This window comes from Pelodiscus sinensis, chromosome 7 (genome assembly GCF_049634645.1).
Source record: "Pelodiscus sinensis isolate JC-2024 chromosome 7, ASM4963464v1, whole genome shotgun sequence".
NCBI lineage: Eukaryota > Metazoa > Chordata > Testudines > Trionychidae > Pelodiscus > Pelodiscus sinensis.
Genome location: NC_134717.1, coordinates 18,347,611 through 18,374,625, shown reverse-complemented (window position 1 = coordinate 18,374,625; position 27,015 = coordinate 18,347,611). Strand labels below are relative to the sequence as shown.

Genomic DNA, 27,015 nt, shown 5'->3' with positions numbered 1-27,015 from the left:
CCCTTGACCCCATCCTGCAAGGAGTGTGCTGCACTTCTAAGCAAAGCGTGCTCCCTACAGGACGGGAACAGGGCAGGAGGAGACTTCATGCACTGCCCTCCCTCTCCCCTCCCCCAAGCCCTGAATGGTCTGGGGTTGGGGGCGGGTGCACTAAGTCTCTCACTCCCTTTCCTTGTGTGCACAGCACTTAGAGTCAACCCTGGCACTTGACTGTAAGTGCTGCACACTCCCCAGTTGCTAGGCCGCAACTGGTTTGAGAGCAGGGGCATGGCAGGGCCTCTGCGGGCTGAATCAACCCACTTGGTGGGCCATATCCGGCCCACTGAGGCCCTTTTGCCGACCCCTGCATTAAGCTATAACAACTTATCCTTTATCGGTAGGTCTAGATTTATTTGGATGGGAAAGCTGTTTTAGGAAAACTGCACAACTAAGTTCTCCAAAACCTACATAGAATCTGCACTGCTCTCCTAGAGTGCATCTAAACTGCAACGCTATTTCGGGTTACTTCCGGAATCTTGAAATAGTGTTTTCCACATGTTGACAGCATGCCCGCTATTTTGAAATAACAGGCACGCTCTTTGGAGGTCCCTGTAAACCTTATTCCACGAGGATTAAGAGACATTTTGGAATAGCGCTCCATTTCAAAATACACTCAAAATAAGATACGCGATTTGTGTAGCTCAAATTGCATAGCTACGGGTGCAGTATGGACACGCCCCTAGTGATACTGCAATGGAAGAAGAGCAAATAACCAAGTCAATGATAACGATACACCAAGTAGAAAGAATGTGCTCAAGACTGGGTAGACTGCTAAATGCTAAAACCTGTCATCCATAAAAGCACCTTTTTGATTACTTTTGTTTTCCCCTGGAGAATGCCTTCATGTTTTATGGGCAGTATAATTTCTGGATGGCAATATTATCTTGTCTATAAGATGACAAAAAAGAAAGGAAATAATGGGAAAGATTAGAAAAACAGTATTGTTATTAAGCCTTTAAAATACCGGCTTATTTTCAACTAAACATTTGCTGTCTTTTGCAATGTTTATTTTTTTTTTTCTAAAAAGAAAATCTGATTACTGCAACACAGTGTCAGACACCTATCTGCTTAACTACATCTGTGATCACTACACTTCAGTTACAAGTAAGCTGTTAAACTACACATCCCCAGCTGGGGACCCTAATTAGGGTGTAAACTGCCATACAATCCCCTTGACAGATTGATGAAGGAGACCTCTCACAAGGTGATCCAGAAGGCAGTGTAGATACCATTAATCATTTATCTGTTGATTAGAATACAAAAAAAAAACCCACCTGCCATTTAGAGTTTTACTGGAAGGTACCTTGAGAAAATTAATGCCTAGAACACCCATCAAGTATAATTAGAAAACAGACTTTAGTTAGATTTTAAGTTGAATTTTGAGATTTAGCAAGACATGCATAGACTTTAAAGAAATTTGACATGTATGCTACTGCTTTGGTACAAAGGTAATAAAGATAGGTGCCTAAGCCCTGACTCAGCCACCTACATTTCTGGTGTAGTGCATGAATCACAATTTTAGGCTCTACTGAGACCCACAAAATTCTGTTCAAGCCTCTGTGGATGCCTCAACTCACTTGTCACCTAAGTTTGCAAAACAGAAAATACCTCAGCACCTCCAGGTATGCAGACTGCTGCTGCTTTACTCCAGCTGTCTGGAAGCCTCTCTCCCACATAAATCCCAGAGTGATTCATGGATCAAGGGAAGGCAGGCAGACAAATATCTATTTCATATGCAGGCCCAATTTAGGAGGTGTACTCACAGATTACCTATGAGATCAGGTCCCATTCAAACTCTGACGCTATGTCTACACTACATGTTTTGTCATAAGAGGAAATGCAAATGAAGCACTGATTAGCATTTTCTGCTTCATTTGCATAATCTATTCCAATCTGTTTTTGCGCAAGAAGTTTTTGCACAAAAACATGCAGTATGAACGCGTCCATTTTGCTCAAACACCCACCCCTCAAAAAAACCACCTTTTTGTGAAAAATCCTTATGCTTCTCCACTTCTGTCATTAGAAGTGTCTTTGGAACAAATTGATAAAAATTCAACAGTAACAAGTCACCAGGAGAAGATGGAATTTATCCAAGATTTCTTAAAGAACTCTGATTGGAAACTGCAGAACAATTAACTGTGGTATATAACCTATTATTTAAATCAGATTCTGTACTAGTTAACCAGAGGATAGCTAATGTGATACCAATATTTAAAAAAGGTTCCAGAGGTGATCCTGACAATTTATAGGCCAGTACACCAGACTTCAGTACCAGGTGTATTGGTTAAAACTATAGTAAAGAACAGAATTAACAGAAACATAGATGGACATGATTTGTTGGGAAAGAATCAACATGTGTTTTTGTAAAGGGTAATCATTCCTCACTGATCTAACTAGAATTCTTTGAGGACTTCAACAAGCATGTGGCCAAGGGTGATCTAGTACTTAAATTTTCAGAAAGCCTTTGACGAGGTCCTCACCTTAAGCAGTGGTTTTCAAATTGTTTGTGACCCCTTTCACTCAGCAAGCCTCTGACTGTAATCCTCACATTGGAGCTGACAGCTAATAACCCCTTTGTAAACAACCTTATGACCCCCGTTTCAGAACCCCTGGTCATAAACAAAGTAAGCTATCATGGCATAAGAGAGAAGGTTCTCTCGGATCAGTAACTGACTGAAATGTAGGAAACAAGGAATAGAAATAAATGGTCAGTTTTCAGAATGGATAGAGGTAACTTATGATTTCCCCCAGGTCTTTACTGGGACCAGTATGCTTAACATATTCATAAGTGATCTAGAAAAAAAAAGAGATAACCAGTGAGGTAGCAAATCTGCAGAAAATACAAAACTACTCAAAATAGTTAAGTGAAACCAGACTGCAAAGAGTTACAAACGGATGACACAAAACTCAGTGATTGGGCAACAAAATGGCAATATTAATACATGCAAAATAATGCACATTGGAAAACATAATCCTAACTATACATATAAAATTCTGAGGCCTAAATTAGCTGTTACCATTCAAGAAAGAGACCATGGAGTCATCGTAGATAGTTCTCTGAAAACATCCACTCTGGGTAGCAATGGTCAGAAAAGCTAACAGATCGTTGGGAATCATTAAGGTTACATCTAGACTACAGCTTCTTTCAGAAGAAGCTTTTTTCAGAAGAGAGCTTTTAAAAAAAAAAAAAAAAAAAAAAAGCATCCACACTGCAAAAGTGCATAGAAAAAGCAAACTGCTTTTCCAAAAGAGCGTCCAGATTGAATGGATGCTCTCTCACATGCAAGCTGTGATTGCTATGGATGAAATGGCTACCAGGGCCACCTGTGCTTTTTCCTCCTCTCCCGAAAACTCCTTCCCTGTCCACACATGCCTTTTTGCGAAAGAACTCTTTCACAAAAAGGCTTCTTCCTCATAGAATGAGGATTCACAATGCCAGAAAAACCCCTATGTTCTTTTGATTTTCTTGTGGAAGAATGCAATTGCAGTGTGGACGTTCCTCAAGTTGTCGTCATAAAAACAGCCATTTTCCACACAAAACTCTATAGTGTAGACATCCCTAAGAAAGGGATAGATAAATAGATAAGAAAACAGAAATTATAAATCTCTATATGAATCCATGGCTCTAGAGAAATCCATGGATTGCCCACATCTTGAATACTGCATGCAGATGTGGTTTTAACATCTCAAAAAAGATATTTTGTAATTACAAAAATGTGCAACAGAAATTAGAGGTATGGAGCAGCTTCCCTATGAAGATTGAGATTTTTCAGCTTGTAAGAGATTACTATGAGGGAAGATATGATAGAGGTCTATAAAATCATGACTGGTATGGTAAGTAAGGGGCCCAGTCTACACTAGACCAGGAAGGTCAGCTTAAGGTATGCAGCTAGAGTCAGCTTACTTTAAGCCATTCCTTGCTGGTGTGCACACTGCGGGAGGCCAATGGGAGCAAATGCTCCTGTTGGCTTCTGTTACACCCACCTACACCACTTCCCATAGCTCCCAATGGCTGGGTATAGTGATCTGCAGTCTGCAGGAGCTACAAGCACCCATATCTACAGAGGTGCAGGTAAATAAATTGGTGGCAACCCTGCAAGGGCTAACAGTGGCGAACCGCCTCCAGCTTGTAACCCACCCTTTTATAGACCTTGCCTTTATTATCAATCCCCACCCATTTTAACTGACTAGGCAGCTGGGCCCATTGAAAATATGATTTAAAATGTAAATGTCCTCTTTTCTACAATATGTAACCATAGTTATTTTAAAATACAAATATCCATATAAAGTCTTATATATTGAATAACCACATTACATAAAGTCTTGTCTGTCCTAAACACGGAGGCCTTGATCTAACTTAAGGCATGTGCTTAACTTCAAAAATGAAACAAATAGTTCCATTCAATGACATTATTCCCATGCTTAAAGTTGTGTGCGTACTTAAGAGGTTTGCTGAACTGCGGCCTGAATGCAGAAAGGACTGCAGAAGAGCAGAATTTGATTATAAAATTAAAGACACTGCTGTGATGCATAGGCTCAGAGGGACAGAATTAAGATTGCATGTGCTGCCTAAATTTTGGCATTTCCTGGCTTTACCGTGCTTTTCTTTGCATATACATTTTCATCTTCATCATTTAGTGCACGGCCCCCGTCCGACATCATACCAAGATGCTCCAGAACTCTGCTGTATTTGCCCCACATACCTGTCTCACTCATATCTAACCTTCAGAGGGGTAGCTGTGTTAGTCTATAATGGAAAATAATTAAACAACCAATAGTCTTGCAGCGCTTAGGGTGCATCTACCCAACAGGGCTTAACGTGAAATAAGCTACACAAATTGCGCTACATCAATTGCTTATTGCGAAATTGGGAGCATCTACACAGCACTTACTTTGAAATAGAGCACTCTTCCTCCCCTTGCTCCTCGTACAATGAGGATTACAAGAGTCAAAGTAAGAAATCCTCCAGCTTGACAGTATTTCAACATTATTTCGAAATAATTGCCTGCTGTTTAGACACGGACTACATTTTTTCAAAATAATGCTAGTTATTTCAAAATAATGTTACATAAGAACAGCCATACTGGGTCAGACCAAAGGTCCATCCAGCCCAGTAGGCTGTCTGCCGACGGTGGCCAATACCAGGTGCCCCAGAGAGGGAGGACCGAAGACAATGATCAAGCGATTTGTCTCCTGCCATCCTTCTCCAGCCTCTGACAATCAGAGGCCAGGAACACCATTTCTATCCCCTGGCCAATAGCCTTTTATGGACCTAACCTCCATGAAATTATCTAGCTTCTCTTTAAACTCTGTTATAGTCCTAGCCTTCACAGCCTCCTCTGGCAAGGAGTTCCACAGGTTGACTGTGCGCTGTGTGAAGAAGAACTTTCTTTTATTAGTTTTAAACCTGCTACCCATTAACTTCATTTGGTGTCCTCTAGTTCTTATATTATGGAAACTAATAAATAACTTTTCTTTATCCACCCTCTCCACACCACTCATGATTTTATAGACCTCTATCATATCCCCCCTCAGTCTCCTCTTTTCTAAACTGAAAAGTCCCAGTCGCTTTAACCTCTCTTCATATGGGACCTGTTCCAAACCCCTAATCATTTTAGTTGCCCTTTTCTGAACCCTTTCCAAGGCCAAAATATCTTTGAGGTGAGGAGACCACATCTGTACACAGTATTCAAGATGTGGGCATACCATAGTTTTATACAGCAGCAGCAAGATAGTCTGTGTCTTATTTTCTATCCCTTTCTTAATAATTCCTAACATCCGATTTGCCTTTTTGACTGGCGCTGCACACTGCGTGGAAGTTTTCAGAGAACTATCCACGATAACTCCAAGATCTTTCCCGATTTGTCATAGCCAAATTAGCCCCCCATCATACTGTACATATAGTTGGAGTTATTTTTCCCGATGTGCATTACTTTACACTTATCCACATTAAATTTCATTTGCCATTTTGTTGCCCAATCACTCAGTTTGGTGAGATCTTCTTCGAGTCCCTCAGTCTGCTTCTGTCTTGACTATCCTAAACAGTTTGGTATCATCCGCAAACTTTACCACCTCACTGCTTACCCTTTTCTCCAGATCATTTATGAATAAGTTGAACAGGATTGGTCCCAGGACTGACCCTTGGGGGACACCACTAGTTACCCCTCTCCATTCTGAAAATTTACCATTTATTCCTACCCTGTGTTTCCTGTCTTTTAATCAGTTCTCAATCCAAGAAAGGACCTTCGCTCTTATCCCATGGCCATGTAATTTACACAAGAGCCTTTGGTGAGGGACCTTGTCAAAGGCTTTCTGAAAAATCTAAGTATATTATATCTACTGGATTTTTCTTCTCTGCATGCTTGTTAATCCCTTCAAAGAACTCTAATAGATTAGTAAAACATGATTTCCCTTTACAGAAACCATGTTGACTTTTGTTCTTCTATGTGCCTCACAATTTTATTCTTTACTATTGTTTTGACTAATTTGCCCAGTACTGAAGTTAGACTTACCAGTCTGAAATTGCCAGGATCACCTCTAGAGCCCTTTTTAAATATTGGTATCACGTTGGCTACCCTCCAGTCATTAGGTACGGAAGCCAATTTAAAGGCTAGGTTACAAACCACAGATAGTAGTTCAGCAATTTCCCATTTGAATTCTTTTAGAACCCTTGGATGAATGCCATCTGCTCTGTCCTTCCGATATATTTTATATCCCGGTATGATTGTGTCCCACAGATTTTCCTCATTCCACCAGGTTTCAGTGATGCCTATTATGTCAATCTCCTCCTTTAATATGAGGTACTCTAGTTCACCCATCTTATTAGTCAGACTCTTAGCATTTGTGTAGAAGCACTTTAAAAATTTGCCACTGCTTATTTGTCTGCCCTTCCCTGATGCATTAGATTCCTTTATATGCGATTGTTTATCTGCTCTGGCCCATGGTTTGTCCTCTCCCCTCCTCTCTTTCTGACTATAGCTTAGAGATTCTCTATCAATGGATTCTCCTCTAAGAGAAGTCTCTATCCGATTTACGTGCATCTCCGCACCAATCAGCTTCTCCTCCCTCCTCCCCCCCCCCCCATCTCAGTTTAAAAACTGCTCTATGGCCTTTTTAAATGTTTAGTGCCAGCAGTCTGGTTCCACCCTGGTTTAGGTGGACCCCATCCTTCCTGCATAGGCTCCCCCTCTCCCAAAAGTGTCCCCAGTTCCTAATAAATCCAAACCCCTCTTCCCTACACCATCGTCTCATCCATGCATTGACACTCTGAAGCTCTGCCTGCCTACCCAGCCCTGAACATGTAACTGGAAGCATTTCTGAGAATGCCACCATAGAGGTACTGGATTTCAGTCTCTTTCCTAGCAACCTAAATTTGGCCTCCAGGACATCTCTCCTACCCTTCCCTACATCATTGGTACCTGCATATATCACGACCACCAGCTCCTCCCCAGCACTACACATAAGTCTATCTAGCTGCCTCGAGAGATCTGCAACCTTCGCACCAGGCAGGCAAGTGACCATATGGTTCTCCCGGTCATCACAAACCCAACTATCTATAAACAGGACTATGTAGCACTTTAAAGACTAACAAGCTGGTTTATTAGGTGATGATCTTTCATGGGCCAGACCCACTTCCTCAGATCAAATAGTGGAAGAAAATTGGCATTACCATATATACCAAAGGATACAATCAGAAAAATGAACACATATGAAAAGGACAAATCAAATTTCAGAACAGAAAGGGGATGGGGAGGGGGGAGGAAAATGTCTGTGAGCTAATGATATTAGAGGTGATAATTGGGAAAGCTATTTTTGTAATGGGTAAGGTAATTAGTGTCTTTGTTAAGACCTAGGCGTAAAGTGTCAAATTTAAGCATGAATGACAGTTCAGAGAATTCTCTTTCAAGTCCGTTGTTAAAATGTCTCTGAAGCAGGATGCAGGTAGTTAAGTCATTGAGACAATGCCCTTTCTGGTTGAAATGGCAAAAAACTGTTTCTTCTTTGTGATTCTGTCTAATATCTATTTTGTGTGCATTGATTCTTTGGCGAAGTGTCTGAGACGTTTGTCCAATGTACATAGCAGACGGACACTTTCGGCACATGATGGCATAAATTATATTTCTGGATGAGCAGGAATATGTGTTCTTGATCTTATAACTGAATTGGTTAGGTCCAATAATGGTATCAGCAGAGTGAATATGTGGACAAAGCTGGCAACAGGGTTTATTGCAAGGGAAAGTTCCAGGGTTGGTATTAGTGTGGTATGTCCTATGGTTGTTGGTAAGAATCATCTTGAGGTTAGGTGGTTGTCTGTAGGAGACTATGGGTTGGTCTCCCAGAGCATGCCAATTTTCTTCCACTATTTGATCTGAGGAAGTGAGTCTGGCCCACGAAAGCTCCTCACATAATAAGCCATCTTGTTAGTCTTTAAAGTGCTACATAGTCCTGTTTTTTGTTTCAGCTAGACCAGACTAACACGGCTACATTTCTATCACTATCCAACTATCTATGTTTCTAACGATCTAATCACCCACTACTTACACCTGCCTCTTCCTAACAACTGGTGTTCCCTCCCCCTCAGAGGTATCTTCAGTGCAAGAGGATACCACAACATCCTCTGGAAGAAGGGTCCCAACTACGGGATAGTTTCCCTCTGTTCCCATTGAATGCTCTGTTCTCTTGAGACTTTCATCCTCTTTAAGAGCACTGGGGCTGGAGGTGGGACAGTACTACAGTGTCCCAGAAAGTCTCATCAGCATATCTCTCTACCTCCCTTAGCTCCTCCAGTTCAGCCACCCTGGCCTCCAAAGCCCAAACTCGGTCTCTGAGGGTCAGGAGCTCCTTGCAACGGGTGCACACATATGCAACTCGCCCATAGGGCAGGTAATCATACATGTTACACTCAACGCAATAAACAGGATAGCCCCCACTCTGCTGCTGGGCTTCTGTCTCCATTTTTCTTAGGAATAAGTTTAAGAATAAACTGGGCTTATTAAATGTCTGGAATATAGATTATTATAAAAAAGTTATGTTTAAAGAAGGTCAGAAGTCACTAGTGCCCTCTGAACTCCCTCTCTAAACTCCCTGTTACCTGCTCCTGTTTGCAAACTCTACACATGTTGCAGTGTAGATGTGCCCTTAGAGACTAATGAAACATGTAGATAGCATCATGAGCTTTCGTGTGCCCACCCCACTTCTTCAGATGAATGGAGTTATTAAATAAATAAGGGAAAAGGATGGGGGGGTGGAGAGGGAAGGGAAGAGAATAGTACCTTCTCTATCAGCTTCATATAGAATGGACACACTCATTGACTATTTCTTCCCCCCTCAATTTCCCCCCCCTTCTTTTTCCTTCTTTCCCCCGCTAATCCCCCATTTATTTAGAAACTGGACCTTTAATAACTTCATGCATCTGAAGTAGTGAGTTGTGCCCATGAATGCTCAGGATACCATCTACATGTTTTGCCTGAGGTGCTGCAAGACTTTTTTTTTTAATTTTTTTCATATCTAACCATCACACTGATTAAGCAGGGGACTTTGACAGGGGGAACAGCATGCCATGCAATTAATTAAGACATATGTACAAAGGCCAAGATTACCTGGGCAACCTCAACTAAGGCATTTTCTAATCTGAGTGCTTTGCACACTTAGCTTTTTTTTTTTTTTTTTTGTATTTTTTGGGGGTGTGTGGAGGGTGGGGAGGAGAGAGAGTGTTTGTATTTTACAAAATAAAAAAAACAAAGAAATTCTATCAGATGCAAGAATTTGCTAAGTAAAAATAGAAGATGTTGACCTGCCCATGTAATCAGATAGGACCCTATTCAATACACAGCATTATATATCGTACAAAATAAGAAAGAACTCTTTCACAAACCTGTCTTGCTCCATTCATAACCTCCCAAAAATCATATTTCACAATCACCTATGCATTACAAATAAAACTGTCCATTTAAGTGGATTACCTATAGGATGTTCAGAGATATTTCCGTCAGCTTACACAGACATTGCCAGTGACACAATTGTAAATCATTAATTTAAACAAAAAATAGCACATATTGGTGAAATCATTGTTCTGAACAGTTGTAACTCAGACACATCAAAAATTATTTTCACCAGACCATTGAAAGGACAATCTCAGACCTGAAACACACATTTCAGCCATATACTATTAAAGCAACTAAAGCAATTTTAAATGAGTTTCAGTAAATACTCATGATTGCAGAAAGGCACATTTTCTCCATTTACCACAGCCAAATCATTTTTTATTTGCTCAAGTGAACAAGAAAAAAAAAATCACTCCAGGAATGAGAAATGGTAAACATTTGGCAGTGTTATAAATATTCACAAATGACCTTTAGATTGAAAACTCTTAAGCAATCTTGACAATAGAGTTCATACCAACTTAGCCTGTTAAGTTTTTTCTGCAACATGAGGAAACTCAGGGCATTAAAGCAAAGTATCCTCACTTTACAGAGCCTTAGGACTTGTCTCCACTACATGGGGAATTGATGATGCAGTTGCTTGGATGTGATAAATTAATTTCTGAGCATTCTCTCGTCAACTCTGGTACTCCACTGGGATGAGAAGAGTAGCCAGAGTCAACGGGAGAGCAGCCCACACTGACCTTATTGCACAGAAGACACTGCGGTAAGTACGTTGACTTCAGCTACGCTATTTGCGTAGCTGAAGTCATGTGGATTAGATCAACAGAGTGGGTTAGTATAGACGAGGCTTGACTGTCTGCTAAACATACCAGATCAGTTCTGCAACCCTGGTTCATTCACTTACACAAAGTAATCAAAGGACTGTTTGCATGAGTAAGGAAGGATCACAGAGTCAGATTTACAGTAATTATGTGGAATTGCAGTTTTATATATGTAGGCCTGAAAAAAAAAATTCTGACAGTATTAGCCCCATTTATGTCACTGTCCACTTAATTAACATGTTCCACTAGAGACAGCTTATGTATCATTCGCTCAGTAAGCATGTGTATTTTCTCATCATCTAAAGCAATAGTTCACAAACTGTCGGTAGGGTCCCCAAAGTGAGCAAGGACCCTCTCTGAATGAGGTCACCAGGGCTGGCTTAGACCTGGGCGGCAGGGCTCAGGTTGGAGGCCTCCTGCCTGGGGTTGAAGCCCTTGAGATTCTACTTTGTCTCCCCTATCCAGAATGATGGGACTTGGGCAGGCTCCGGCTTTGGTCCCCACTCTGTGAGTCAAAGTATTCTTTGTTGTCTGAAGGCAGACGTATAGCAATGACGTTTGAGAACCCCTGATCTAAAGTAGGGAGCTCAACAACAAAGCAGAAACTAGTAACTCCCTGCAAGGTGACACCAACAGTCCTTCCAGTCTTGAGTCTCCGCAACTCCATTCTCCCCAAATTCTTGAGGACTAGACATTCAAACTGTTCTCCTCCGGTTTAAGCCACCTAGGCCCCCCAAAAACCATGTGAAACCAGCCCTCCAATTATCAGCTCACTTGGGCACAAACACTCCGCACAATCTGCCCACCAGAGGCCTACTTGGGATAAAAATAAGCCATATGTTTAGTTAATAGGGGGGAAAAAAAAAATCACAGATTCAAAGATGAAATAGTAATGGAAGGCAAACATATACAAGTTAGACAGAAAGCAAACAGAGACACCACCTCAGGCTTTACACTTCCGTATTAGATAAAATCCCTTGTCTAATACAATTTACCTTTTGCCTTGCAACAGTTTTCCTGCATGCACAAACAGATTTCTGACGAGAGGCTGTCCTTCAGCTTCTGGATGAAAACCTCAGTTTCAAGCCTCCTCTTTAAAACTACTTTTTTTCCTTTCTGCCTGCCCTTTCCTGGCATGTCATTCATAGTTATTTAGAGTAGGAAAAATCCGTCTTGATTTAATAGCCAGGGGTGTCTCAATCTTCCCATTAATTTAATGATCTGTCATTGCCTCTTACTGGACTGGATGGTTACGTGGAGTTGGTTTCCTGCAAATACCTGGCTAGGCTGGTGACCCTTTTTGCTGTGAAGTTCTAGCAGAAGTTGTATTACAATTTTCTATATGAATAAATAGACACATTCATAACCATAGTCTGTATACATATAGAATAATGACCATCAAGTTCAGACTATTACAAGCGGCCACAAGAGACATCTTACCCAATATACTTTATAGTACAGGTTGTACCTTCCTTAACCAGGACTCCCTGTCTGGCAGCAGCCATGGTCTGGCATGGACCATGGATGTTCCTGGAACACAGAGCCCAGGAACAGGGAGGTCTCTGGCAGCAGGGCAAGAACACATAGGGGGCACCAGTGACTCAGCCAGGAATCTAGTGTCGGTGGGGAGGGCGTGAACAGGTAGCACGGAGGGGACTTCTGGCCCCAGCAGAACTCCCTGGCCCATGCAGCTGAGGAGCACCAGCCCAGCAGTGGCTGTGGAGCTCCAGCTGCGGAGAGGGAGCTCTGGCCCTGGCCCCAGTCATGGAGCTCTGGCTGCAGCCCGGGAACACCAGCCCCAGTGTCAGCTAGGATGCTCCAGCTCTAGCCGCAGAGCTCCAGCCCGGGCCACGGAGCCAGGCAGCTACAGAGCTCTGTCCCAGTTGCGGATCTCTGGCCATGGCTCTCCAGCCCCAGCTGGGACAGTGGCATTTAGAGAGCATTGCCATGAAGGGAGGGACCTTCCCAGGTCCAGCAAATCCCCTCCTTTGGGACCAGTCAGATCCCAAGGGTGCCAGACCAGTGAGGTCCAACCTGTACAATAACACAGTATTTAACTGCTCATTTTGGGGAGTTAAACCTTCTGTTCTCCCCTTGAGGTGTCTAGACTCTAATGGTCACAGCTGAGTTCTAGATTAGGGTGACATGTTTAAAACTGAACGATTCTGTGTGTGAGGGGACTAAATGTGCTTTTTAGATACTATTTAAAATGCTGAAAGATGGCCAAAGTCAGTGGCTGGTATGTGACCATGCAAGATCCAAACTCTAGAAAATATCACAGCAAAAGCATCATCCACCAATCCAAGGTTTGATGTGATAAACAGATGTTGTTAGAAGACAGAACAAGGCTAAAGGAAGTCTTCTTGGGCATAGCCGATTGTACCTGATTCACAGTACAAAGCAAGTTATTAACATGCCCACCTTTAGGATAAAAAGTAATGGACAGTTTGGCAAGTGAAGCATTTCCAATATGACCATGAGGTCAATGGTTCTGTCATTGTTTACTGGTCATTCATATTACTTTCTGTTACTAAAGGACTCCACTTAGGCTGTGTCTAGACTGCAGGCTTCTTTCGAAAGAGCCTCTTTCGAAAGATCGCGTCTAGACTGCAGGCGGATCTTTCGATAGAGGAAATCCGCTTTTTCGAAAGAGAGCACCCAGCGAGTCTGGATGCTCTCTTTCGAAGACAGCCTCTTTACATTGAAGAACGCCTTCCTTCGAAAGAAGAACTTTCGAAAGAAGGCGTTCTTCCTCGTGAAACGAGGTTTACCGCCATCGAAAGAAAAGCCGCGTTCTTTCGAAATAATTTCGAAAGAACGCGGCTTGAGTCTGGATGCAGGGGAAGTTCTTTCGAAAAAAGGGTACTTTTTTCGAAAGAACCCCTGAGTGTGGACACGGCCTAAGTGTATTTTTATTCTTTCTTCCTTTAAGGGAAGAAGAAAGTCATTACTGAAAGTTTCTGATCTTAAGCTATAGTCCCAGCAGGCTAATTCTGATTTTACTTTGCAAATGTAACAGAGAACAGCAGGTATGCAAATCTCCATAAAGACAGCTCTATATTAATTCTAACCATAAATATGCAGTCTTCTCTTTGGATGGAAAAAATAGTTGCATCTTCATTTTGAAATCTTGCTTTCCACAACACCCTCTAAAATTCATCTCTACAGGGCTTGACTCCATATCCATACCTTTTGAAGCAGCTGACCTTACTAACAATTCCATCTAGCTTCACCAGCATCTAAAGCTGTTCTGGAAAATACCTTCCAAAGCACTTTTAGCTGTTTATGATTAGGGTCATACGTCCCTTATTGAACACCTTTAACCTCCTTTGCAGAGGAAGCTGAGTATTATCTTTATTAATGAGGCAATTAGGGATAAGAAGTTCAGACGCAGGATGCCCACGAGAGTTTTGGATGCATAACCACAGCTTACCTAACCCTCCCCAGTTCTCCTATATTTGTACAACCTGCCTTCACTCTCCCAAAACCCCGTCTTCCTGCATCTCAGAATTGACACTGTCTAATTACTGGCCTATTAAATTGTAAAAATGTCTATTTTGGTATTTTGAGGCCGTTTTAATGAAACAAAATGCACTCATCACCTTCAGACAAACTCCCATATACAAGCATCTGCCTTTGGATTTTTAAATAAAAAATTAAAGTAATTAATACACTGACTTCCAGAGGTGCCAGATGCCCCCAAATCAGATAAACTCATTTGGTTTAACCATCTCTTTCCTAAGCAATTACAAAATCCTATCACTTCGGCCCATTAATTTTCTTTCACCCTCAACATCTGTGACCTTTGCAGTATGCCTGGAAGCTTAACAAAAATCTGGATAGTTTGGATTTGGGGGGGGGGGAACTTCTTCAAAGAGTCTTAATTTTGGAACACCCTGATGGTGGAAAGCTATTCCTATCCCTGCTGGAGTAGTGTAATTTGTGGGAGATGCCATCAGGTTGGTTATGGATGTATTAAAGGGATCCTCTTTAGTTTATTTTTTCTTTCTGTTTTCTTTTTCCACATTTCTTGACAAAATTAAACATGGTGTAAGGAGATGAGTCAGACACATTTGGCCTCAGGTATTTAGGACATGACATAGTGCATAAAACTGGGTGGATTTTTGTTTGTTTCTTGTACTTTCTTTTGGGCCATTTCTCTCCCCAACTTTGTTTAAGGTTTCTCTTCCCCCTCCTTTCTAGCTTTGACTGCAGTCATGATCATCTGAGTGGCATAAACTGCTCTCACTCTCCCGTCTCTTTCTCTCTGTTGCAGATCACTAAAACCAAAGCTGTATATTATGCTTTTTTTTTTTTTGTCATGCCTTTTCTTCCATCTTTGTCATTCCATGGTTTTAATCCAGTGGTTTTTCTGAGCACAATTACAGTTTTTTGCTGTCAGCTTCCTTGTTTGCCTTTTATCTTTCCTGTTTTCATTCACCAGAATCCTTTCTTGTCACAGCTCATCTTTGTTCTGAGTTGCCACCATCTTTCCACTTCTCACTCGTGCATCTTTCCCCCTCACTTAGCAAATTTTCATCGTCTTTTAGCATAAGCAATTTTCTGCTATTTTAAACACATAGCCTGTTTTCTTGTGTGTGAACCTGGCATTTATCTTACTGCTGCCTGTATACACTTTAAAGACTCTCTACATTTGTCCATTCTCCAGTCATATTAGCTCATGGTCCAATCATTGTCTCCTTACACTTTGCTTGATCATTTCAGTAAACTGTATAAACACTTAGGGCACATCAACACACAGGTCTAATGCTGAAATAAGCTATGCAACTTGAGCTACGTCAATTGTGTAGCTTAAGTCAAAATAGCTTATTTCAGCTTTTGGTGCAGTCTACACAGCAGGAAGAGCACTCTTCCTCCGATCTCCCTTACTCCTTGTAAAAGAAGGATTACAGGAGTTGGAGTAAGAAGTTCTTCAGCTCGACATTATATCAAAATAACTGCTTGCTGTGTGGATGTGGACTATGTTACTCTGAAATAACATATGCTGCTGTGTAGACATAGCCTTAATGTTCAAGTTGGATCTGAAAGTCCGAACTGTTTAGTCCAAATAATTCAAGTATTTGAGGAGCCAGCATTAAACCTTTTCTCCAAGAGGATACAATTAATATTTAGGATAGTGAAGTCAGGACATAGTTTCACCAAAAACTGAGAAGTTTTAATGCAAGCTTTATATAATTCTATTTGAAAACAACATATCAGGAGTGTAAACGCAATATGCTTAGAAAAGTATGGCAGACAAGTATAAGAAAACAGAGAAAAATATCAAACAACAAGACACTTTCACAGAAACACACACAAAACATGTATAGTGTTTGCAAACTCCCCCACTCAGAATCCTAGGACCATGTGACTGAAAGTTGTGTACCATGTCTGAACTTGGCTAATAAAATACTTTCGGCTGGCCTAGTGTCAAGGGCACGGCCCCCTCAAGTGGGGTCTCCCCACTAAAATACCCCCACAGATCCCCTTATCAGGGTCTGCGCAGCACAATGGCCGGCATCTGGTCTCAGACACACACACACACCCTTGTCCAGATCAATACTGCCCGGGGGCTCGGTCTCTGAGGTGCTCCCCTATTGGGGTAACTACAGCCCTGCAGCTTAGTCCTGGCAGTGCTCCCCTACTGGGGCAACTACGGGCCTGCAGTCTAGTCAATGGCAGGCTCCCCTCTTGGGGAAAATACAGCCCTGCAGCCTAGTCCATAGGCTTCTGGGCCTTCCTCTGCTCCGAGGCACTGCAGAGGGGAAGGGTAGGGGGACTTGGGCCCTCCCACTCCACCGGGTCCCAGCCCAGGGCCCTACTAACAGTGGCTCAGTCCACTGCTTGCTTATGCAGGGGTTTCTCCCCTCAACCTGCCAAGCACTCGGGGGCTGCAAATCCCCGCCCTGGGCTGCTTCCTACCTCCTTGCAGCTCTCTGCTGCCGTATCTCTCCCCTGTCGCCGGGGCCAGGGCTATCGCTGCGGCTGCAGCGGTTGCTGTTGGGGTTGTAGTGACTCCAGTGTCAGTTCAGTCTATGTGGGCTACTCTGGCGCTGGCTCTACAGGTCCTTGCCTTTCAGTGGTTAGCCCAGAGTGAGCTGTCTCAGGGCCTTTTATAGTGCTGCTCACTAGGGAGCATGCCCTGCAAGGGGGGGGGGTGCTCTCAGCCAGCTGGGCCCCGCCCACATAGGATTGCCAGGTGTCCAGTATTCACCCAGATAGTCCCGTATTTTCTACTCCTGTCCGGTAAAAAAAAATTCAGAGAATACCAGACACCTAAAATGTCCAGTATTTTCTGAATTTTTCCCTGGCGAGGAGGCGAAAATGCCACCACCTGGCAACCCTACAAACACTCAGTGCCTGGCCTCCTCCCACCCGGACCCTAACATCCCCAGCCCCACGACCCCAGCCCCCATGCTTACCTGGTTCCCCAAGGCTGCTAGCACTAAATGGCTAAGGGCCAAAAGACCTCGGGGAAGCAATGCTTTCCCCTGGGTCTTAGTGCTCAGCCACTCCCCAGTTCCTATCCCTGTACTCACTCTTAGGCTGTGTCCACACTCAGCGGTTCTTTCGAAAAAAGTACCCTTTTTTCGAAAGAACTTCCCCTGCATCCAGACTCAAGCCGCGTTCTTTCGAAATTATTTCGAAAGAACGCGGCTTTTCTTTCGATGGCGGTAAACCTCGTTTCACGAGGAAGAACGCCTTCCTTCGAAAGTTCCTCTTTCGAAGGAAGGCGTTCTTCAATGTAAAGAGGCCGTCTTCGAAAGAGAGCATCCAGACTCGCTGGGTGCTCTCTTTCGAAAAAGCGGATTTCCTCTATCGAAAGATCCGCCTGCAGTCTAGACGCGATCTTTCGAAAGAGGCTCTTTCGAAAGATGCTTTCGAAAGAGCCTCTTTCGAAAGAAGCCTGCAGTCTAGACACAGCCTTAAAGGGGACATGCTGTTTTAATTCTGTTTTATTTTAATTTTTGGATTTTGGGGCAGGGTAGAATTTTGAGGGGGGTTTTTTGTTGGGTTTTTTTTTTTTTTGTGCTCAACAACTTTGGTCTCCCCCTCTTTTTTCCCCCCTTCAACAGAATTTTTTTCTGTTTTTTTTTTCCAGGGGTGGAAATTTTTATTTCAACCATCTGACAACCCTACGCCCACAGGCTGATCTACAGTGCAGGCCACAGAGCCCCATCATACCTGGTAATGAAGTTTAAGCTAAATTCAAATATATATCACTCTGAAAAATTGTATTTATTCCTCTCCCCAATCCCCAAAGGTTCCCCACTGTTTCTTGTATGCCTCTGAGTAGGCTTGTCTGTGTTATCCCAGAAAATGTAGAGCAGTAGAGCATTTATCTGGTGTTGTTTGGATCCTTAACTGAAATATTTTTTCTTCATTTAAATCAGGAGTGGGGAACATTTTTTGGGTCAAGGGCAACTGACCCACTGAAAAATCAGTTGGATGGGGGCTACTGGGGGTTGGTGTTCCAGCACGAGCTCCCCAGTGCTAGGGGAGGGAGCCCTGAGCTGGATCCAGGCAAGCCAGGGGACCTCATCTGGCCTTTGACCCATATGTTCCCCACCCATGATTTAAATCATTGCTCTGGGGTGAGGCTGGGGATGAGAGTTCAGGTTGCCATGGGGAGAGAGGACTACCCCAGCCCTCTCTCACTGCAACAACTGGAGCCAGATGAGAACTGCCTCTCCATGGCTGCTCCAGCTGCAGCAGGTAGTGCTGAAAGAGGGATGCATGTCCGGGGGACTGACAGACACACAGACAAAGTCTCTAAAATATACAGTAGATGGCTGTCCCTTTCTCCACCCTAACCCCTACTTCCCCAGTCACCATCTCTAGCACCTTTCTGCTACTGCAGTCACTACACAGTATAACTGTCCCTGCTACCAGAGCCCTCTCCTACCTTTTGATGAAAAACAATCACATTCCAGGCACATCCCATTGTCCTAGCACAACCAAATCCTTACCTTGCTTTATGTTAGAATAACAGGAGGTTGTATACCAAATTTAGTGGTCCTAGCTCTTACCATTTAGTAGGAGTTCGTGTACAGACAGACTCAGACAGACAGACACACAAACCCTCTCATTTATATACTAGATATTGCACTTAGACTCCTGGATAAATTTATTCTCCAAGAGAATATAAATCAGACTGAAATACGGAAGTGCTTAAATTGGGTTTTGATTCCATAAGAACGTAAGAATGGACATACTGAGCCCTAGCATATGTCAATCAGAAGCATATGGACATCCATATGTCCCTGACCATATTGTCTAATAACCATTGATGGACCTTTCTCCATACATGTATCTAATTCTTTTTTAATACAGTAATAGTTTTGGCCTTCACAGCATCCCCTGGCAATGAGGTCCACTGTGAATTGTGTGCAGTACTTCCTTGTTTTAAACCTACTACCTCGTGGGTTTAAAACTCTACTTTTTTAAACCTGCTACCTAGTAACATCATTGGGTGACCCCTGCTTTCACCCCATGAGAGAGAGAAAGAGGTGGAGCTTTAATCCCATAAATTAATGATTATTCATCCACATTTGACAGACAGACAGCCCATGTTGTGAGTAACAGTCATTATAAATAATTATAGTGTAGCAATATAAATTGAATAGATAAACAGGTTGTAAATATTCTCTTTTTGTCTGCCTTTGTTTCAGGATATTTTATGACATAGCACACAACTGAATGGCAATTACTAATTCTCCCTCCCTTCCCCACCAAAAGAAACCCACAAGCTATCAAGGAATCTAGGCTCTGTTTTTTGTTGTTTTGTTTTTCAGAATGAAGCATGCAGCAGCCTACGTAAGATGTCAGGCAAACTGTCCCCTACCCCTGAAAAATACATAGGGTTTTTTTTTCACTGCAAGTATGCCATGCACTATAAATTGCTGCCACGTAAACTACAAATTGTTGCAGTATATATCACTTTAGCATCGGTAGATGCACTGGAATTTGTTGTAAAAGAGACACAAGATACAAGCAGGCATGTGTTATGTTTACTATATATACCAGTACTGAACTGCTGTAGCTGTTTGGAACCTACAATTGTCAGAATATTTCAAAGATCATGTTATAGGTGCTAAGAACAGGGATACTGAGGCTGCTGATGAGGTTTTCATCATTACAGGCTTTACAGCTTGGTTCAATGGCTCTCAGCACCCCTACTCTACAAATTGTACGTGTGCCCAGGAATAATTTCTCTCACATAATTCAGTTCCTATTCTGGTCTCTGCTGGTAAAAAGAAAGTGACTAGGAAGCCAGTTCTGACTTCCACAGCAAAAACAAAGAACACTAAAGTTATGAGATGCCTAAGCCGTGACTTGGAAGTATTCCTAGACATAGATTAACCTCTGACCATATTTTATGGGACTACATTGTGGCTTCTTCTGCCCACCAAGATCTGACAAAACAGAAACATAGAGAAGACACTGTTCTTCCATTATACTGTACAGAAATACAACTGTTTGAGTCATTGCCTGTTGCTGAAGAAACACAGATGAGAAATTACCAAAATTCATGTTAATGTTTCCAGCTATTATGTGATTTGATGTTTCTTTATTTTGAAAGACTGAACTGGTTAGAAAAATCTACCTACTCACCATTACCATTATGCTGCTGCAACTGACAATGAAAATTGATATTTGACTTGCCCATTAACAGAAAAAAATGTAATTCATTCCAAGCAAGAGTGGAAGTAGAATCTTGCTAAACTGCTTTAGAAACTAAACGCTCTCATTTGCTTTAGTATTAAACAATATTCACTGTTTTCAGATTATTTCTTTTTTGGAAGTCCTTTTCACGTTTTCTGTTTAAGCTGCTTCTTACCTATCCATCCTCCCCCCCCCCCCCCCCACCCCTTACTTCATTCAAATAATTTAATTATTTGGGAATATGTGCTTGATTTTAATAGCTTTCATGTTCTTTTACTATAATTATGTATTGATATTTGCTTACAGCCTCACACTATCATGTGTGTTTCCATCTCCAGTTTAAGGGCATTTAACTTATATATCTATACCCAGGAACAAAGGAATTGCCACAATGGATCGGGCCAATGACCCACCTTGTGCAGTATTCTGTCTCTGACACTGCAATATACTAAATGTTTCACAGGATGGGGAAAGAAACCCTGAAACAGGAAATTGTGAAATAACTTGCCTGAATAGCAGTTTCTTGCACCATTTTCCCCCTCCCCATTACTTCATGCCCTATGCATGAGGGGTCCCAGACCCTTGAATTTTTTTATATATATAAAAAAATCCACTGACTTATGCCCCTCTTTTCTCTCACTATGTCTTTCGCACTAAGGACTTGTTTAGGTGGGGTCTCCACTAGGGCTGTCAATTTATCTGCATTAATGCCTGCGATTAACGCAGGACAGAGTTAACACATTAAAAACATTAACATTAATCACAGGTGTTAATGCTGCACTGCTCATTTGAAGTACTGCTTTGGTGCTTCAAAAGGGCAGCGCATTAGGAGCCTGGGATCGGCTGGAGTCCCCAGCTGACCCCAGGTTCCGTGCAGCGCTGCCCCTTTGAAGTGCCAAAGCGTTACTTCAAAGGGGCAGCGGAACGCGGAGCCGGGGATCAGCTGGGGCACTCCAGCTGATCCCCAGCTCCGCATTCCACTGCTCCTTTGAAGCATCAGAGTGGCACTTCAAAGGAGCAGCAACATGGAGCTGGGGATCAGCTGGAGTGCCTAGCTGATCCCCAGCTCTGGGTTGCTGCCCCTGTGAAGTGCCACATTGATGCTTCAAAGAGGCAGTGCTGCATGGAGCCTGGGGTCAGCTGGGAACTCCAGCTGATTCCAGGCACCGTGCAGCACTGCCCTTTTGAAGCATCTGAGTGGCACTTCAAAAGGGCAGCAACACGGAGCCGGGAATCAGCTGGGAACTCCAGCTAATCCCCAGCTCCATGTTGTGCTACCCCTTTGAAATACTGCTGAAGTGTTTCAAAGGGACAGCACACGTGATTAATTGTGATTACATTTTTTAATCACTTGACAGCCCTAGTCTTCACCTAAAACATAGATGAATCTAGGTACAACAACTCAAGTCAACATAATTCCCACTGTATACACAGCTAGCTGGACAGAAGAATTCTCCCATTAACCTAGCTACTGCCTCTCAGCTATGAATTTACTACAGCAATGATTAAAAACCCCTTTTCTCACTTTAGTATGTATCTGCATTACACTAGTACGGGGAGGGTGGGCACCTAAGGCCCAGAGGCTGGATACAACCCTCTTCCCCCCAGCTTACCTGGATCCCCCCCCAGCATTGGGGAGCCCGCACTGCTCCAGCCCCTCCGCTGCTATGGTAATCCTCCCTTTGGGGCTGGAACACACAAAATCTACTCGTCTGGACCCTCCTTGACTCTGGTGTGTGAGGCAAATGTGGGGAGTGTCTTTCTCCTTCTCAGTTGGAGGTCACAACAGTGAGGGTTTGGGTTTTCTTTTTGCTTCTCCCTTGTGTGCAGCCCCAGAAACTGATTTTTCTGTGGGTCAGTGGCCCCCTAACCCAAAAAAGGTTCCCTGCCCCTGCACTTCTAGCATAGACATACCTTTAAACTAGAAAATATTGCTGCTCTAATTATTCTGGATAGTTAAAGCAGTCACCCACCATGCCCACTTCCATCCCATCCCCAAATTCAGATGCAGGTATTCCAGGATAAAAGCATTGACTCTAGTATAGCTTTATTTTGCTTCTTGAACCAAGGTAAGCTATACCAGTATAACTGCATCCACACTGGGGCCCACTCTATAGTAAGAGGTGATAGCTGTGTCAGTGAAAAAAACTCCCTGGCTGACATGTTGGAGTTAAGGTTGGAGTTGGAGTTAAGTATGACTACGTTGCTCAGCGTGATGTAGTTATAGCAAAATAAGTGTGTAATATAGACCTTGACCACTGGTGTAATGATACCAGTAAAAAGTTACCTCCCCTGTAAAACTTTTCTAGTATAAAATAGGCCTAAGTAACTACTGAAATCATTAAAAAACCCTCACACTTTGAGACAAGTTTGCTGATTTCAAGCAATATGCTACTACTAAAAGTCCTCTTTCTTGAGCATTTATCAAAAATACATGTGTACGCAAAGTTAAGAAAGCTTAAAGAAGAAACATCAAACCTTAAATTCCCACAACTTAAAAAGCAGCCCTCTACATGCAGAGAGCTTTCCTGAACGTTGTTACTGATCCAGAAGTAATGAAGTAGGAGGTAACATGACCCAGAGCACAAGTCACCTCTCTCCCCTAGTGCATACATTTGGAGCTCAGCAACTACCATCTGTCTGGTCTTCTGTTTACAATCTACTGAAACAGGATCTCTGAAAGATGATCATGTTAAAGCAAAATATACAAGTTTAACCCTTAAATATGGAGGTTTATTGTATTTTAGGTTTTTTTCAGAGTAATAAAAAAAGCTTTTTTAAAAAATACTGCGTAATAAAAATCAACATTACAATAAAACACTATAAAAATCATTCTAAATTATGAATGATATATATACATGTACACACACCTTATAGAAACACAATACAAAGCAAATCTCTGGTCAGCTTTTGAGGGAAGACTTTTTAGGTAAACTTTAATGGGAAGAGCCACTTACCTGTAAACAATAATCAGACATCATATACACTTTCCTCAACTCCACAGAAGTAACATCAAAACTGCCACTGATTTAGAAAAGGATCAGGCTCCTGTATTAATATTCATATAAATTAAAATAATAAACACTAAGCTAACTGAAAGCCCAAACTAGCACTTGTGAAAAGGTAGCATATGGGTATATGCTCTGCTTTTGAGTTTTAGGAACTTAAAATTGACACACAGTTACTAAGCAAAGACGTGTGCACATGTTTAACTAATGCTCTTGGATGGGTCCCATTGAAATGAATGATGCTACTCACAGCATGTAGGACTGAACTCACCTATAAACATACCAAAGACATTTTTGCAAAACCCAATTTTTTTAAGAGGCCCAAACTAAAAGATACCTTTTTATTTAGACTGGTACTGCAACATAAGGAACTAGAAAATTCCATTCTTTAGCCATATGCCCCAAAGTAAAATATTTATTTCAGAATATGTTGCAGGATCTGAAATGTGTATGCTGTATATCACTGCATGGACCAATGGAGACCTGATGATAACTAGGGTTTTTGAGTGACAATGAAATGCAAATAAGTAGTATTATAACATAGCTAACAATGTAATTCTTTACGTATAATTAGTACTGTAAATGAGCATTAATTAGTATTGTACATTGTTATCTCATTGTGAGAAGTTTCTTTCAAGCATCAAAATACCTCTGATGTTTACATATTTGTTTAAGAGTAAACATCAGAAAGCTCTAATTTTTAAAAATTCATTGTATTGTATCTGTTCACCTGAGAAGAATTATAATTTCAGATGTTCTTAGTAAATATTCTTATGAGGTTACCTTTTTCATTTTTGACAAGGAATTACTTAGCATTGTAGTTCTTTCAAATATTAAAAAGTTTATCCATTATGTTCAAACTTTTGAAAAGATTTTATTCCATCAGAGCTTAGCTTGTGGAGAAGCATAAGACACCTTTAAAGTTTGGCCAGTGCAAACTGCAAAAAATATTATTCATGAAGATTACCAAGTCCCTCTCAAATACTCTGATTAAAATCCATGTCTACCAGAAACACTCTACTGATGGTTTATAAGTTCCCCTCCACACCCACTCCCATCCCTCACAACCCTCACACTTCTTTATCCCTCATAGCAGCTATAAAAATATGAATAGTTGTCTTCCATTTTCTGCACAGCTTCTTTCATAAACTTCAAAGACAATTTCCTTCCACAAAATTGAAAATGTTGTTGTTTAAGTTGAATAGTGTTTTTCTGTTTATTAGAAAATGCTGGTGTCACGTCAACAAAGGTTTAAATTATGTGAGACAACTGGAGATGATGGGCAACAACTATTCTTTACGGGCAAACAGCCTTTTGAAACACCCTCCACAAATGGTTAGATCACTACAGCATCCGGAGGGGATAGAGGAAAGAAAACCAGTCATCACAGGTTTATTACTGGTCATCATTCTCTATTGTCTCCAACACCAATAAACAAAAGGGTTCTACATGGGTAGTAAAATATGGAATAAATTGAAATATGAAGATGGCCAAGTCAAAACCTGAGAACCCAATGGTTAACATAATAAGGAGCATTTGAAAGACCGTTCTTTCAAATCACTACTGAAAGTATTAATGTAGAAAAAAGGCAAAGCGAATGTACTGCATTATTAATATTCAGTGTACAACTTCAGAAGTTATGTAAACCAAAAATGACAGCTCTGAATACAAGCTATGCTACTTTTAAAAGCCCTTAAACAAGTACTGAGTTTACAGTGTTTCTCCCCCCAAACCCATTTTTCCCCATACAGGTAAAAATGTAATTATGTTCTGCTCTAATTCGTGTCATATTTAATAGCAATTTATTATCTTTTTATGGGGATCACCATGGTCTAAGACATTTTTAAAATAAGTATCACAGCCATACACACAGAACACAAAGGGGTATCCCAGAAGATTAGCTGCCTTCTAGTTACCCAACAAACCTGTACTCTTCTCTACAATGTGCCTGAAAGATAAATTTATCATTTTGACATTCAGCTATTGTTTGAACAAAGAAAACCACAAAAAATGGGTAAAGGTTTTATCATATATTGCATTGTGATTGTTTAATACAACATATTCAAGCTATTTAAACCCAACCTGTATCACTTTGAATAATACTATTTGAGCTCCTCCAGAGAGAGTTTATCGTCTGCAGACCACAGATGCTAGATGCATTCATGAACTGCCTGATAGTAGCCCTCTCTTTTCCAATCAAAAGACGCTTTTAGCTCTGGTGATGCGAGAATGTACAGTTGAACAGTGACCAAGACATCAGTAAAGAAGTATTTATAACCATTTTTACAGAGAGTGTATTTCAAAAGAAATCAAAGTCGGTACTACCCCAAAGCACTTTGAAGGAAGAAGAACAAAAAGTACTGAAGACAGAGCAGAAACTAGACAGTAAAAAAAAAATCGGCTGTTTTTATTTCACACGTGCAGTTAAATCCCAATTGCACACAAGGTCGCAAGTTGTTTGAAATCAAGATATTCACAGCACAAAGTTCTGCTAGGAGACGTAAACCTTTCAAACAAAGTGTGTGCATTTTAACTGCCGATTTCATCTGCTTCCTTCAAACTCTTTTGCAGCGTTTGTTTCATGCCACAGAAGCGGCACTTCATGCTTTCGCAGCAAGCGTTTCAACTAGGCTTGCCAGTGGGTTATGTTCCCAAAACAGGAGTGTAAATGAGACCTCACGGCAAAGGATCTTAGCCAGCAAGTGCCCGGGCCGGGGAAGCAGCTGGGAGAGGCTCGCAGCGGACAGAAGCCCGCGAATGTCTTCCTTGGCCGGCTGCATGCGCCGGCTTGGGGGGAACCGCGCTGCAGACTAGCAGCCCCCGCGCGTGCTGGACTCGCGCATCTCTGAACAGGTAGAAGTGCTCTCGGCGCTAGCAGTCCGGAGCGGGCTTTGGGGACTTCCCAGGTGTCGGTACCAACCCGAGCCCGGCTGGGGGCCGCGGCGCGGTCAGAGTTTGTTGAGTGTTTTTAATAAAATAACCAGCTGGGGGGGGGGGGAGGTGCCAGTCACCCCAGCGCCGCGAGCTCCTGCCGCCCAGGTCCCTGCACGGCCGGAGCCCCGCGCCCCACGCCTGGGCACTGCACGCAGCCCGCGGCTCACGTGACGGCTCCCACTGGCCTCCCCCATCTGCCTGCTCCCCCAATTCGCGTCCGCTTTGGGGCGGCCAAGTCAGCCCGGGGGCTGCGGCTCCCGGCTCAGAGACGCGCACTTACCAGCCCGGCCTCAGTCTGCCAAGGGGGCGGCGAGCCGCGGCGCGCTTGCCCGGGCGGAGGGAAGATGGTGCTGCGGCAGCAGACCACCCATCCCAGCGCGTATGCAACAGCCGAGAGGGGTTAAGCTCTGGAGGTGGAACAAGCGCCGTCTAACGCCACCTGCTGTACAGCGCGGCGGCGTCATTGGCTGCCAGGTGGCTCCCCGAGGCAAGCGGGCGAGCCAGCCCCAGCCTCCCGCTCCCCGCCCTTTCCGGCACTAATGAGTAGGAGAGCAGCGCCCCACGGCAGCCTGGGCTGGGTCGGGGGGGGGGTCTTCCCCCTCTTCTCTCCCCTCAGGTGCCTGGTGGAAGCTCTACACCTGCCCTGCTTAGTGCAGCACCAGG

At 42.6% G+C, this 27,015-nt stretch overlaps 1 protein-coding gene across 1 annotated transcript in view; it reads right to left on the bottom strand.

Moving 5' to 3' along the window:
• The window catches only part of THSD7B (thrombospondin type 1 domain containing 7B), a 630,645-nt gene extending 603,864 nt beyond the window's left edge, over positions 1-26,781 (bottom strand). The window contains exon 1 of the mRNA XM_075933305.1: positions 26,633-26,781. The gene's annotated coding sequence lies outside the window, so the exon portion shown is untranslated. The remainder of the gene's footprint in view (positions 1-26,632) is intronic.
• Positions 26,782-27,015: the final 234 nt, after the last annotated feature.